This window comes from Acomys minous (genome assembly GCF_964271855.1).
Source record: "Acomys minous genome assembly, chromosome: 18".
NCBI classification, from domain to species: domain Eukaryota; kingdom Metazoa; phylum Chordata; class Mammalia; order Rodentia; family Muridae; genus Acomys; species Acomys minous.
This window is the reverse complement of record NC_140501.1, coordinates 43,674,548-43,690,108: the sequence shown is the minus strand read 5'-3', so window position 1 is coordinate 43,690,108 and position 15,561 is coordinate 43,674,548. Positions and strand designations below refer to the sequence as shown.

The window sequence follows — 15,561 nt, the reverse complement described above, 5'->3', positions numbered from 1 at the left end:
TGTGCTTTCATTTTTAGGGAACACTATTTCTTTCCATCTCAGCAGTCCTTAGTCACCCGCTGTTCTTTGGTAGGGTTACGGCCTTGTGGTCTCCCCTTCATCCACTTTAGCATCTCTGTGTTGTCCTTGTTCCGCTCACGTTTGAGCAGCCATGTTGATGAGACGTTGTGGGTGTAGCTTCTGGTATTACTAGACCACAATCTCCCAGCAGCCTCCAGTGCCCAATCCTTTGGCTCTTACAATCTTTCTGCCCATTCTTCCTCAGTGTCCCCTTCTGCATTAGCTTTTAAAGGAAACTTTGCTGCATATAACAATCTTAGTTGGCAGATACTCACTTTCAGGGCCTGAAATATATCATTCTATGCTTTATTGGCTTTGGGGGTTTCTGTTGGTAGATTAGATTCTTGTTCTGATGGGTTTGATTTTGTAAGTGACTTGGCATTTTTTTTTCCCCTTAGAGTTTTTGTTTTGTTGAGTCAGAGCCTCAGATGGTTCAGGCTGACCTTGAACTTCTTATCCTCTTGCTTCCTCCCCTCCCCCCATCCCAAATGCTGGGATTACAGGTATGCACCATCGTGCCCAGCTTTCTTTTATTGTTTATTTATTTTGTACTTTGAAATCTTGATTATAATAAGTCACAGAGACAGTTTTTGATAGTTTTATATTTTGAGCTTCTAAACAACTCTAATGCTTGGGTATCCATCTCTTTTCCTAGATTTAGGGGATTTTCAGCTTTAATTTTACACAATAGACTTTTTATGACTTTAGTTTTAAATTTTAGTTCCTTCTGCTCCATGGAGAGATATGGTATCTTGAGCATATGATGGAGAAGTTGTAGATATGCTTTATCTATCTATCTGTCTGTCTATCTATCTATCTATCTATCTATCTACCTATCCACCCATCCACTGGTGTCTGAAATGCTGAAATGTACTATTTTCTTGACTTGTCTTCCATACCCAATATCTTTTCTTTTGCTTTAGTTTAGCCTGTTGGTAATACTTTCTACTATGTTTATTTGACTCGCTGAATTTTTTCATTTCTAATATTTCTATTTGGGTTTTTGTATTTGTTCAAAAAAATCTGTTTGCACTAGGCTCAGTAAAGCACTGCTCCCAGCACTCTGGGAGGCAGAGGCAGGCAGATATCTGTGAGTTTGAGGCTAGCCTGCTCTACAAAGTGAGTCCAGGTCAGCCAAGGCTACACAGAGAAATCCTGTTATGGGAAAAAAAAATCTGTTTGCTTCTGTCTTAGGGTTTCTATTGCTGTGAAGAGATACCATGACCACGGCAACTTCTATAAAGGAAAGCATTTAACTGGGGCTGGTTTACAGTTCAAAGGTGCAGTCCATTGTCATCATGGCAGGAAACATGGTGGTACCAGCAGACATGGTGCTGGAGAGGGAGCTGAGAGTCTACACCTGGATGGGTGGGGTGGGGGTGAGAGAGAGAAGGGGGGGCAGGTGGGCGGGCCTGGCCTGAGCACTAGAAAACTCCAGTGACATACTTCCTCTATCTAAGCCACACCTACTCCAACAAGGCCACACCTCCTAATTGTGCTATTTCCTGCGAAGCCAAGGAGACCATTTTTATTCCAACTACTGCAGCTTCTGACGTTTTGACCATTATTGATTATCGCATCCTTGCTGCTCACTGTACCATCTATGTTGCTGACTCTCTCACGCATGTTACTGATTGTCCTACCCATGTTGCTGACTGTCTCATGCATGTTACTGAGTGTTTCATGCATGTTGCTGACTTTTTTCTCTAGGGCCGGGATTGAATTTTCTTATTTTACTAACCTGTTGGTTTCTATCAACTTTGAAGCAAATGATCGTTTTTACAGATAAACTTTTGCATTCTTCATCTGGTATTTTATCCATTTCATCATCTTTGCCTTTGGTAGCTGAGGAATTATGCTCCTTTTGGAGAAGTCATGGGACTTCGCTTTTTCATGTTTCTTGTATTTTGTGTTCCAGTTTGCACATCTGCTTCCCCTCCCTGGATAAAGACACTGTCTCGCTGGAATTGCGGGCTGCCTGATTCTTTCTGTTAGATCACCTCTCTGCGATTTCTGATACTGTCATTCATCTCTTAGGAGTAGAATCAGTTCTTTTTTTTATCCTGACTCTTCTCTTCCAGTATATCACACCGAGGGAAGCGGCTTCTCATCCATCACCTCACCCCAAAGTCTCTATAGAATACTGTAAAGCAAATTTCACAGATCATACAATTCCTGGAAGGCTTTCTTTCAGAGGTGCAAAAAACCAAACCCACCAACCACAACCAACAACCACAACAATGGTAATCCTAGCTTTATTTGCACCGTCTGATGCAAGCAGGGAGGTAAGGAACCATTTCTCCCTTCTGAGGAACACAGATGAGCAACACTTTGACTTTTAACCTCTGGCCTCTAGTGTCCTAAGCAAATACATCTGGGTTGGTAGTTTGTTACAAAATCCTTAGGAACTCACAGTGAGATAGATGCTGCCTCTGCTTTGGATTTAGAAAGAGTAGAGAGCTGTTGCAGGAGGCGAGAGTGTCCGGCAAAGTGGGTCTTTTAAACGGTATCCTGCTCCCCACTCTGTGCTGGGCCTCCAGCAATGCAGTTCCAGATAGAAGATGGACAGCGAGTACAGTTTACCCTCCCAGCCACCTTTGCAAGGCCGGGAACTGCGTTTGAAATGAGAACGTGGGAATTCATCGCTGTTCCTGGGTGGCACTCTTTGTACAGCCACTTCAGTGTGCATCCTCCTTTTCCCTTCTTACAAATGCACACCTCCCCTCTGTATTACATGTCTGTACATACCGTGAACTCTAGCCTGTCATGGAAACCTATTCCCACGTGGGAAGGGGATGCCGTTGCCAAGGAAGGAACACGACAAAACCAGGGTCTTGTGAAAGCTGATTCATTCCTATTTCAGGAAAGAGATCCTCTGCGTTGACTCACGTGGACCCAGGCCTGCGTGAAGCCTGGGTCATTTCATAAGTATCCCAGACACAAAAGGCAATGCGAGCTATTTTGCCCCAGCAGTTAGAGGTGGTTCTGTTACTTCCACTCTAGAGTCCTCAAGAAACTTGTCACTTGCCTCACCCTGTAGGAAGCTTTTAGTGTTGACCTTCGTGTGACGATCACAGTGAGTCACATCTGTTCCACTGCTGGGACGCCCCATACGAGTATCTATTTAGCCGTCTCTCGTTTTATGTTTTTCTTGGTAAAATGTCTATTGTCCTAGGTCTTCTGGGAATCACTACTAAATATAAAATCAATTGCACATTATGCAACTATACGGAAAAATATTCAAAGAGGAAACGCAACAGGAAATTCCAATATGGGTGGAACATTTAAAAGTGGAAGAGAGAACTGAGTCCACAAAGTAAGTTGTCCTCCGACCTCCAGCATACACTTTCTCCCCTCCCAAATAATTAAGTAAAAACGAAAAATAAAAAAAAAAAAGGTGAGGTTCTATTTATAACAGTTTCCTTGGAATATTATTTAGATATTCTTAGAAGTTTCTAATAGCTTCCAGATACATTTTGAAATAACAAAAAGAGTAAAAAACGAAGATGACAGGCTTGAATGTATACTTGCCTCCCAGGTCTATTGAAAGCATGGCAAATCTATATTGTGGGGTTGCCTGGGCTCCGCACAGCCTTTGTGAGGCCATTTGCCCTGCCATTCTGTTGGATGAACAGAGTCCTACAGAGGGCCCACTGAGCCAGAACATGGCCAGATGGCCTATGCTATAAGGAGAGCTCAGTTGGAGCCCCCGTATCTGTTACAAGGCCTGAATTAGGAGAGAGAGCAGGGATCTGCTCAGCAGGACACATCCGACACTAGCACATCGCAGGTGGGAGATCTCTGTTCTCATGACCCGAAGTGATGCTGGGATCCTACACATAGGATGCTAAGCATGTGTGGTCTCTGGAAGCTTCGGTAACGAACCCCTAGAGCTCTAGCGTGCCCTGTGAAGTCAGAGATCCAGGGGTTTGTTTGTTCCTGTCTCAGCTCTGCTGCCCTCACTTTTCCCATGGAGCAGGAGGGACTGATTCCGTACTTTAATGGAGGTAAAGAATAAGTGGCCATCTGTTATACAAACTGCTTGGAATCAGAAGGATTTGGATTTTGGACTTTTATTGATTTTGGATTACACACACACACACACACACACACACACACACACACACACACGCTGACATATCTTGAGGATAGGACCCAAGTGTAAATGTGAACTTTGTTTATACCTCATATGGACACGTGTCCATACGAGGACACATGTAGTCTAAAGGTAAGTTAACACATTGTTTATTTTTCCTTTATTGAAAATAGAGTTTTTTCCTTATAATAATCCTGATTCTGGGTTTTCCTTCCTTTTACTCCTCCCAGTTTCTCCCGGCCTTCCTTCCCATCTGGACCCGCCCCTTTCTGTCTCTCATTAGGAAACAAACAGGCTTCTAAGGAACAATAATAAAGTAAAATATAATAAGATAAAACACACACAAACATACCAGAATAGGACAAAACAACCAAACAAAAGCCAAAGGGCCCAAGAAAAAGAACAAGAAACGATATAGACACAGAGACACACTTGTTTGCACATTCAGAAATCCCATAAAAACACTAAACTGGAAGCCATAACACACACACAAAGGACCTGTAGGGTTTGAAAAAAAAATAATAAGAAAGAAAAAGCCCTTTCAGGACATTATGAGATAAGGAACCTCCAAAGACGCCACCAAGTTTGATTTCTGCTGGGCATTGGGCCTACCCTTAAGAGTAGCTTGTTTCCTCAGTGAGACTCCTTTTAAGAAACTGAATTTTATCTGCAAGCGGTTATCAGTTATAGATTGCTTCTGGGTTAGGGATGGGTGTGTGTGTGTCTGTTTTTCCTTTCAGATCTAGGACCCCATCTGCTGCAGACCCATGTGTGTTGCCTCAGTCTCTGTGAGTTCATATGCACGTTGGTCCTACACATTGTTTTAATGTTAATTTCTTTATGAAATAAGTTTTCACACTGTGGGATTTTAAATTTTTTTTTTTTTTACTTGTAGTCATGTTTTGGATTTTTGGAGCATTTTGGATGATTTTTCTGGTCAGAGATGCTCAACCTGCATTTGATGAGGAGCCGATTTGTCTTCTGTGGAAATGCCCTACATCATAAAAAACAAGACCCACCTCTCTCTCTCTCTCTCTTTTTTAAAAAGATTTATTTATTATTATGTATACATTGCTCTGCCCACATGCCAGAAGAGGGCATCAGATCACATTATAAATGGTTGTGAGCCACCATGTGGTTGCTGGGAATTGAACTCAAGGGACTGCATGCTTGCTACAGACCCAGACACCCTGGCGATCATGTGACCATTGAGGCCTCCCGTGGCCTCACCCTGGCTGTGGCCAGCAGCTGCGAGTGGGGCTGATATTCATTGCTCCTTCCGCCTCCGGGCCACCGTCTTCTTCCTTTTCATTCTTATTTTCTGTTTTTACTTCCTCCCCCCTTTAAAGCTTTATATAGAGTGCTGATATACCTTTAGAAGTCAGGTGTGAATTCTACAATGAGTGTATGAGCAGAGCAGAACAGCGAGGGGAGGGAAGGAACAGTGAGAGACTCCATTCCAGGTTCCGGCTTACAAGGTAAAGCCATTCCCAGCCTCGGTCCACAGAGTACCTCAAACGCTTGGTCATGAAATCCGTTGGCTTTAACACTAAAAGGGAAACTTGAAACGGAGCCCAACAAGCTGCTGTTATGTGTGGCACATACATGTGCGCTAGGATAAAATAATACCAACAGGGCAGCCTGTGTGGCCACAGCATCTGGGATTTGTCTAAGTGAAGAAGAAACGCTTCTTGATTGGCTATAGTAGACCCTCAACATCCTGCTCACACATTTAAATCCTAAATGCTAAAGCCCCTTATATAAAAGGAGATCATAATTGCACGAACACAAGATAATGCTGGCCTGTGCAGTTTGGAAGTAGAGAGAACATTTTTATTTTATTTTATTTTATTTTATTTTTACATAATTTGCCCTGGCATTGGTTTGACAGAGTAGAGGAGTTGTTCAGGTGGAACAGATAAGGGGTGTTTCTGAGAGAGAAGGGGCCTGAACAGAATGTGGTGTAGGGTGTTCTGGCTGAGCTGGGTATGTGTGAGAACTCTGGGTATGGGGTTTAGTAGGAGGCGTTCACTAGAAAGGTTGCCTAGGATCGTGGAGGCCTGCAGTAGGTGGCTTTGACCTGCTGATCTAAATAGGTTGTGTTCAGTCTATTTGGCCTCAGGGAGCTGGGAGAACTGTGGGCCAGGACAGAGTGTACAAGTGCCATTAAGGATGTTTACCTGCCCGCCCTGTGCTAAATGCCCTGGGGAGAGAAAACTGCCGACAGGGGGGCATGTTTTGGAGAGGGCCAGCAATTCAGGAAGTACCCTGGAGGGTGGACGCTTGCTTCTCTTTAGGTAGGAATCCCTAAAACAGAAAACAAACAACAGCTTCCTGAGCTCCCTTGTACAGCTGAAGGTCCACTCAATCCATACTCCGTTTCCTATAAATGGCTACACCGTGAATTAACTTCCTCCCCTTTAAAGCATTAAGGAAAAAAAAAAGTTATTTTAACTCCAGTGCACCTGTAATGTAACTTGGGCATTTCCTTGGAGTCTGGGATGCAATTACCACTGGTACTTTGTAAAGGGGACCTGGTCAGCCAGTGTCACCTCACAGCATCACCACAGAGCACTGAGTCAGAGGCACAGGAAATCAACACTTTGAGAAGTGAAAACTAACTGCCGGAGAGATCTAACAAGTTCCTGGTTTAGAGAATTACAGACAGCGAGGGCATTTAGGGGCTTCACGGAGCAATTGAACTCAGAGAAGTCCAAAGCCAGGAGTTCAGAGGAGCAGGCATCTGATTCTGAGCACCGGGCTTTTAGCACCGCCCCCTCCCCCACCTTGCTATAGGGAATGGGACTGCTGGGAAACATCAAACACAAGGAATCAAGAAAGATAATGTTAAGTGATGAGGAACCAGGAACTGCTGAGGTAACAGTCGACTTTATTTTTAGACCGAGGTTGTATTAGCACACACTGTTCTATGAATTAAAAAAAAAAAGGCAGAGGCTTTTGTTTCCTTCAACAGCTCTCTGTCACTGGCTAATCCTAAAAGGTTTGGGGACAGCTGCCCATCGCTGGGACACAACTGAGGAACACTTAATCCTCATTGGGGAGGGGCTGCTGCGGAGAAAAGTTACCTTCCTCACCTTCGCCACCTCCACAGTAAGGTTGTCCGCGCCAGAACCTCTTTCTTTGCAAGCTTTCAAGGGTCAGGGAAGATTTAGAAGATTTTTAGAGAGAAAGATCAATACAAGAACTTGGAGGAAGAACTCCGGAAAGGTCAGGCTGAGGGCTGGCCGCAGGTGGAAACGCTTGGGTCCTTATAAAGGCTCTTTAAAGACAGTGCCGGTTGAGAAGCCATCCTGTGCGTAAGCACGCTGAGCAAATAGGCCGGCATGGAAAATGCTCAGCGTGCTGCCTGGGGGGTGGGCACTCCTGGAGCGCAGCAGGACGTTTAAGTGGACTGTGGTTTTTATTGTTGCATCCTGCTCTGTTAGGGCACACCTGTTGGAAAGCTCCTGTTTCAGGAACGATTTCCTATTTAGAGACCTTTCGTGGGGAAAAAATTAAAAAAAAAAATTGCATCCTTGTCTTCTCTGGTTAAAGGTGGGGGAAAGCTTACCTTTCTTAAGGACACCTTGTGCCTTGCAATGAACTCGAGTGTGTTTTGTTGTCATCACTTCAGTCTTTTACATTACGTTGGGGTCTGCGTATTGGTTTGTGGATGGGGACGTGGGTGTCGTGGAGGTCAGAAGAAGGCATGCACTTCCGTTGACCTGGAGTCGCAGGCAGCTGTGAGGTGCCTGTCGTGGGTGCTGAGAACAGAGCTCAGGTGCTCTGCAAAAGCAACACATGCTCCTAACTTCCGTGGCCCAGTACGTATGCTGTACATTTTCCTTGATAAAGGAAGCCAACAAGTACCATTGATAATTGTATTGGTCCTATAAAAATAACCCATGACCCCTGCATAAAAGCTTCACAAGTTGGCACCTTCCCAGCCTGCTGTGTTCCATCCAGAATGAAAGCATAGCCTGTACTTCGCTTTTGATTGGACGCTGGACCTCACGGCTTTTGATTGGATGTGGGACCTCATGCCGTTGCTAAACTTCCTGAACTCTGTGGCTTCAGGGTGAGTTGTTGGAAAGCAGGTCCGACCTGCCACGCCTGGAGGACAGTGTGCTCTCTTGTTCTTAGCATGTCCGGAGATTGCTTCAGGGTTAATGTTTGACTTCTGTTCTTTTACCGTCTTGGGCCTCAATTTCCTCACATGCCTAAGAGAGGAAAAATGACAACACTTTCTCATAAATACGAATAGTGTAGACTCTTCCATTTGGAGGGGAAGGCAAAATGGTGAACAATTACGGCCTGTGACATACGACCCAAAAGATATGTGAGCTGCTAGTACAGGTCACGTGGATGTTAATTTATCTAGCAGCCACTTAAGCCCTACGAGTTGAAATTAATTTTAACACCATGTTTCATCTTATCTAATATAACTCAGATACTATTTTAACAGCCATATAAAGCCTAAGAGGCAGTCAGGCAGTGGTGGCACATGCCTTTAATCCCAGCATTCGAGAGGCAGAGGCAGGTGGATCCTGGGTTTGAGGCCAGCCTGGTCTACAGAGCAAGTTCCAGGACAGCCAGGATACACAAAGAAGCCCTGTCTTGAAACAAACAAACATACATACAAACAAACAAACACCCCAACCAAAAACTCTAAGAGGTGAAATTAATTTTAATACTATCTTTCATCTTATCTAATATAGTTTAGATAATATTTTAACAAATAATTAATTTTGTTTGTTTGTTTGGTTTGTTTTTTGTTTTGTCTTTCTAGACAGGGCTTCTCTGTATAACAGCCCTTAATGTCCTGGAACTCGCTCTGAGGACCAGGCTAGCCTCCAACTCACCTGCCTCTGCCTCCTGAGCGATGGGATTAAAGGTATGTACCACTACCACCTGGCCAAATAATTGCTTTTTAAATAAACTATTTTATTATATTGTGTGTGTGTGTGTGTGTGTGTGTGTGTGTGTGTTTATGTGTACGATGACAGTATGTATGAGTATGAGTGTTCCTGTGCATATGGGGTCAGAGGACAACTTTCAGGTGTTGGCTTTCTCCTTCCATTGTGACTTTTGGAATTAAATTCAAGCTACCAGGCTTGCAAGGCAAACACCTTGACTTGCTGAGCTATCTCACTAGCCCATAATTGACATTTTAAAATTCAGTGTTGGACTGGAGAGTTGGCCCAATGGTTAGGAGTGCTTGCTTCTCTCCCAGAAGATCTGTTTGGTTTCAAGCATCTGGGAGGTTCACACACTTCTGTAACTCCAGTTCTAGGGGTGTGATGCCCTCTATTGGCCTCTGTGTGCATCTGCAGTCATGCATGCACACACACACACACACACACACACACACACACACACACACACACATAAATACAATTTAAAATTTACTAGTATGGTATGCTTCGTTCTTTTCTCTACACAAGCCATCAAAATCTGTATTTCACACACACTGCACATCTTAACCTAGGTGAAGCAAACTCAAGGGCTTGGTAGCTCTGTATGGCTAAGACTCTACTAGGAAAGATGGCTCTAAAGAAAATTTGAATTAAACTGGAAATTGCTTGCTCTTAAGAAGATGACTTAAGGTAGTTAGTTGTCGCTGAAGACAGAGGTTACTAGCAGGTAAGATGCCTCGTGGAAGCTGAAGCCGCACTTCCCGGTGGGGGAGGGAGTGGGGGTGGGGTCCCTCCGGCCAGCCAAGCTCCCAGAAGAGCACCTGCAGCTCAGCCTCCAGCAGCAGCTGCACCATCTGCAGTTGGCTCACCTGCCACTGCACCCTGACAGTAGGGCCTGATGGCCCAGATGACAACCACTGCAGCCGGTGTGACTGTGGGCTCTGTGGTGGGGCACACCCTGGGTCATGACATCACTGGAGGCTTCGGTGGAGGAGGTGACGCTGAGCCCCGCAAAGCCTGACATCACTTCCCAGGAGCCTCAGGGATCCCAGCTGCTGGACCAGCAGTCTCGTGGGCCTTGCTCCCTTGAGATCAAGCAGTTTCTGGAGTGTGCCCAGAAACAGAAGGACGTCAAGCTCTGTGAGGGCTCCAGGGAGGTGCTGCAGCGGTGCAGACTTCCAAATGGTTTAATCTAATCAAGAAATTCAAACTGAAGAAATGTAAATTGGCTTTACATAATTGATAGTACAAGTATGGACCCTTATTTCGAAAATAAAATAAAATGGCCATTCTGAAAAAAGTCTAACTACAGATGTTCATGGAGGCTTATAGTGTTGGTGGCTGGGCAAGTGGCTGACCTTCTTGAACTAACTATTGTGTTTTATGAGTTAATATAAATACAGTGGTTTTATTCGGCGGGTGGGGGGGTGGGGGGGAGGAGTTAAAAATGATGACTTAAGCACCCCAATGTCTCAATTTCCACATCTTTAAAATAGGAATAATAACTGTAGCAACTGTAATGGGTTTATAGTAGAGATATGTACAATGTATTTTAAGACCTTAGTGTAAAGTGAGAGTGTGGTGGTGCACGATTTTAGTCCCAGCACTTGGTAGGCAGAGGCAGGTGGATCTCTGAATTCAAGGCTAGCCTGGTGTACAGAGCCAGTTTCAGGACACTCAGGCTACACAGAGAAACCCTGTCTCAAACAAACAAACAAAGTATAAGCTTATTAATCTATTCCAGCCATCATTTTAGTTTTGGCAAAAGTGTATAGGATGAAAGTGTTAACTTTCTTCAAAATGTGGGAATTCTGCACTAAACAAAACAGAATTAAGCTTAGGACTTAGATCTCAGTTTTTGTCTTCTTGATAGCCCAAACCAGTAAAGCACACTTGGAATATGTTTTTCTATGATTTCAAATGTCATGTGGCATCTCCTGGACTCCCTGGGCAGGGGACAGGAGGGAGAGTTCTCGCTGGGCACCATCCACCTTTACTCCTCTTTATTGAACGTAGGCACTGGAAGCAGTGAGGCATCTGGACAGTGTATGAGACTAAACTGTTGGTAAAAGCACACCCATTTAGATTTGCAGAAGTAGAATTCTGGTTTTGAAGCTTTAAAAAAAAAGTTAACACCTTGTTTTAAAACAGAATTTCTTCCATTGTTTTCTAAGGTGATTTGCCTGTGGAGGTAGCCAGCCACATGCTGTGTGAATTTTGCCTCTTCAAAGAAGGGGTGCTTTGCTGCTGTAGAGACCAATTGCTTATATGAATTTCTTCTAACCCTCTTCTTTGCTGCCCGCAGAAAAAGCATAACGGCAGTTTAAAAAAAAATGGCCAGGCCAAATTGTCAGGACCTGTCCACACAAGGTCAAGACCAAGACTGTCAGGATCACCAGACTGATAGTGGAGTCAGGAAACCTGCCATTTGGGGCTCTCATTGGCCCCCTAATTTATCTCAGAGGTGAAACCAGACATCTCTATGACATTTTTCCCCCATGTCTACTCATACTGGGGCCTTGACTCTTGCTCAAATCTATTTCTTCACTGTACATTAGCATTATTTTTGTATAGAGGATTAAGAGTTGGATGCAGACTAAAGAAAGAAGACAGGGACTGGAGAGATGGCTCAGAGGTTAAGAGCACTGACTGCTCTTCCAGAGGTCCTGAGTTCAGTTTCCAGCACCGAAATGGTAGATCACAATCATCTATAATGTGATATGGCGCCCTCTTCTGGCGTGCAGATGTACATGCAGGCAGAGCATTATATACACAACAATAATAAATAAATACACCTTAAAAGAAAAAGGAGAGGCAAGCACACGCAGTATGCCTTTGTTGGGGTGATTCATGGATTTGGGTGAGAGAAAGAAAGTCCTTCAGGGGCCAGCGATGGGAATGGGAGTAGGATAAAGGGTAAAAGGGGAGTCGAGCTTGAGGGAGGGTTTTAGTGTCTAGGTCACCGCGTCCAGAGGCGTGGAGATTGCCTCTGCATCAGAGAGCCACAAGGGACGTGGCAGCATGGAGTCTGTCATCTCCAGGATGTGTCTTATTAATGGGCAACAGATTCTGGGGGCAGCTTTTCAAGGCAGAGTATGAAATAGGTGGGATCAAACCAGTCAACCTGCTTGTTTGGGCTATTTTCAAATTAACTAGCTGAGTGGCAGTTAGAATTGTATTACTTTTGAGCTAATGAATCTCAGGCTACATGAAAGAAAGAAAGAAAGAGGGAAAACCTATTTACCAATAGCCCTTCCTTCCATGTGTGAGCAGTGGACAGGTTGAATAGCACACAGGAACAAACTTTGGATTCTGGGCTGGACATTATCACTCTCTGTCATGATATCCTTCAACCTCTTGGGGGGTTTCCTTGCCTTATCTTAACTGAGGCCTCCCAGACCCCAGACCCAAAACTCTTGGAACACTCTTATGGTGGCAGGCAAGGGTACACTTCCCTAGCTCCATTTGGGTGAGGACCCTGAAGTCCACTGTTGGCAAGCACTCACCAGGTTCCTCACAGTCAACCAGATGAGAACTTGAGGCTTGTGGTGGCTACAGCCTCTGGTCTAGAACCAAAATGAGCACATGGGGGGAGGGGTTGTGTTCACTTAATGTTGTTCTAAAAATGAAATAAAAAATTTTGCCAGTGCACATAGACATAGCCCCAGCCAGTTAGCATTAAATGTAAGATGCTTATGAATGCCACAGTTAGCACTGGAGAGGTAGACTGTGTGGCGAGCATTCTTCAAACCCTGGGTTCTCTCCCCGACACCACCTAAAGCAGAGCGGGGCGGTGCACACCTGTAATTCCAGCTCCGGAAAGGCGGAGGCAGGAGCATCAGCAAGTTTCTTTCTTTTTCTATTCTATTTTAAACTTTGTTTGAAAAGTATTTGTTTCGTTAGTGTTTAGTTGCATAGACGCATGTGTGCCTGCGTGAGTATGGCACCTCGTGTGTATAAGTAGCCTGAGAGGCCAGAGGGTGTCAGAATCCCCAGAACTGGGGTTACAGGTCATTGGGAGATGCCTGGTGTGAGTGCTGGTAACCAAAAAGGATCTCCTGTTAGAGCAATAAATGCTCTCAACTGTTGTTCTCTATTTCATCAACTATTTCTTGATATTATAATAATAATAATAATAATAATAATAATAATAATAATAATAATAACTACTATTGTCTTACAGTACTAGGGCTTGAAGCTCAGCTTGCATGAGCCAGGAAAGCATCTTAGCACAGAGCCTCACCCCCAGCCCTGTTTCTACTTTTTTATTTTAAGATAGGGTCTCACCAAGTTACTCACCCTTTAATTTCCTCCAGTCCAGGCTGACTTTGAACTTGAGACCCTCCTGTTTCAGCCTCCAGAGTAGCTGCAATTACAGGTTTGGGGCACTAAGCCCAATACTAGGAGTGATTCTGAGCTGCCAAAATGAGGGATCACCCTGGAAAGATGTGTGTGACCAGCTGCCACTGGTGAGGTTGTGCCAGCACACTACACTCACCCCACACACTGATTCTAAATTTCTTTTCAAACACTGATCACACTTAGGATCATATTCTTAGACCCATCCCTGTGGGTCATCCCTGTGACCATGGAAACAGTGTTGTCTTGCTCACACTCACTTCCAGGGCTTACATGAAACTTTGTCTGTTGATTTGAATACATTTGTGTGACTGCTGAGAGATCCCAGAAGAGCTCACACTCAGAGACCAGCATTTCCTAGACGTTACATAAGGCTCTGTCTTACCCCCACATCAATTTCTCAAGTCTGGGAGCTGAAGTCTCATTTCCAATGAAGAACTCAGTCCTGACTGTTGCTGTGAATTAATAGCGACTGTCAGTTGTGTCCCAGCACCCACCTTGGAGAGTGTGCTTAAGAAACACTCCCTGGCTGGGTGTGGTAGTGCACTCCGGGAGGCAGAGACAGGTGGAGCTCTGTGAGTTTGAGGCCAGCCTGGTCTACAAAGCAAATCCCGGGCAGCCAAGGCTACACAGAGAAACCCTGTCTTGAAAAGACAGACAGACAGACAGACAGACAGATAGAAAGACAGAAAGACAGGCAGACTTTGGCTTGCTTACCATTGTTGGTCCTGTGGAAGTCTGACCTCCTATGGTCATTGTCTAGAGAACATTTCTTTCTGAAAGGAAGGAGGCTTACCTAAAAATAAATGGGTTTAAAAATCTTTATCTTAAAACGTTTCTGAATTGTAGAATAAATCATTCTGGAGGTTCCTTGACTTTCTTGGCCCTGAGAGCGTCTATGTTTGACTGTCCTGGAACGCAGTGTTCTCTGCCTGTGACTCCACTGCCATTTGCTCCTGGCTCCAGCATTCCAGAGGACTCTGTGGCCTTCTTTCCCAGATCCAAGTTTAATTGGAGAGTTAATTGTCTGAGCAGTTGAGTTTGGGGCAAAGCCTGTGGCCTCCGTTCCACTTCAACAGACAAGAAAGCTTTTGTGAGTCTCTGTTGATTATATTTTAACGTAAACAGATGTCCTGTAAGGCAGAGGGGGCAAAGCCAGGGAGCGGAGCCTGCAACCGGATCGCGTTGAGCTGAGATAAACACACAAGATCTTTTATCTCTTTGTAATAACTTGGCCTAGCAGGACCAGGGGCCCGAGCTGTGAGCTGCTCATTTGAGCTGCAAGCAGGCCTTTGAGCTACCAAACAAAACAGGAAGGGCTGGCGGCCCTCAAACAGCCTTTCTGATTAGCATGTGCTTCTAAGATTGAATTCATAAGCACCTTGAATATTTAGTCTTCTCATTCCTGAAATTCTTTAGTGTGTTATTTTCAAAAGTTTCTTTCTTTTCAAACCACATGACTCAGACTACTAGACTGCTTTCCCTAATTCATGGTTTCCAAGGCAACCAATGGAAGAAGCTATTCAAGTCCAGCTACAATAACCTTAATGAAAACGTGTGACATCACTTAAAATGCAGTTTCCATCTCTGCACTTCTGACGACTGTCTCCCAGGGTCATCTTTCTAAAGCACAAATAAGTCACACACACTTTGCTACGCACAGGCTGCCTACACCACATCCTAGTGAATGTCTAGGCTCGTGTCACAACCTCAGCAGCACCAGCTTTGGGCCCAAACATCCTCTGACGTAGGGCTGCCCTACATATTATGGGATATGGGATGTCAGCAACCTTGACTGCCTCCACCCAAATCCAGCAGCAAATTTCCAACCATGCTACAGCTACACAATGTGTCTAGACATTGCTAGGTATCTCTCGGTGATAAAAGCAGAGGATTGGTACAGGTTGAGGGCCACTGGGTGAGGGGCTCTGCTGACGTTGCCTCTGTAAGCTGAGGAGCTTCCATACTGACCACCTAGGGCACTCAGCTCCCATCCCACAGTGTCCATGGCAACCTTTCAAGCTCCTTCTCGTATAGAATGCCCGCTGTACTCTTTGGCCATCTCCACACTCTAGAGGTCACGGTCATTACCATATTGTACTTGACCTAGTGAAAGCTTTTCTAGGACCC

At 44.7% G+C, this 15,561-nt stretch overlaps 1 long non-coding RNA gene across 1 annotated transcript; it reads right to left on the bottom strand.

The window, feature by feature from the left end:
* Nucleotides 1-6,033: 6,033 nt before the first annotated feature.
* On the bottom strand, nucleotides 6,034-14,638 carry LOC311589196. Its single transcript, XR_014776442.1, has 3 exons — nucleotides 14,149-14,638; nucleotides 7,728-8,376; nucleotides 6,034-6,463 (listed from the first exon to the last, which is right to left on the bottom strand). It is a non-coding gene; the product is annotated as an uncharacterized lncRNA (long non-coding RNA).
* Nucleotides 14,639-15,561: the final 923 nt, after the last annotated feature.